The sequence below is a fragment of the Myotis davidii genome, unplaced genomic scaffold (assembly GCF_000327345.1).
Source record: "Myotis davidii unplaced genomic scaffold, ASM32734v1 scaffold5690, whole genome shotgun sequence".
NCBI classification, from domain to species: Eukaryota; Metazoa; Chordata; class Mammalia; order Chiroptera; family Vespertilionidae; genus Myotis; species Myotis davidii.
In genome coordinates this window covers 1,261-1,642 of record NW_006281662.1, presented here as the reverse complement: position 1 = coordinate 1,642, position 382 = coordinate 1,261, and positions in this window count along the sequence as shown.

Below are 382 nucleotides of genomic sequence, written 5' to 3'. Positions count from 1 at the left end.
ATGTTTTGTGTATCTAAACAAAAACCCACAGATGGGCTGAGAGCAAATGTCAGGGGAAGAGCCTCCAGACACTGCAGGAGCGTGGGAATTGTTGCCAAGCGGCTTAGATGTTTAGCTGTTGGGCTCTGGGTCAGAGTCCTTTTATTATTTTTATGTTTTTATTTTTTGTTAATGCTCACCTGAGGATATTTCTCCATTGATTTTATAGAGAGTGGAAGGGAGAGAGAGATACAGGGACACAGAGAGACAGAGAGAGAGAGAAAAAAGAGGAGGAGGAGGAGAAGGAGAAGAAGAAGAAGAACAACAACAACAACAACCACAACAATAAGACCAAAAAGAGAGAGAGAGAGAGAGACAGAGAGAGAGAGAGAGAGAGAGAGAG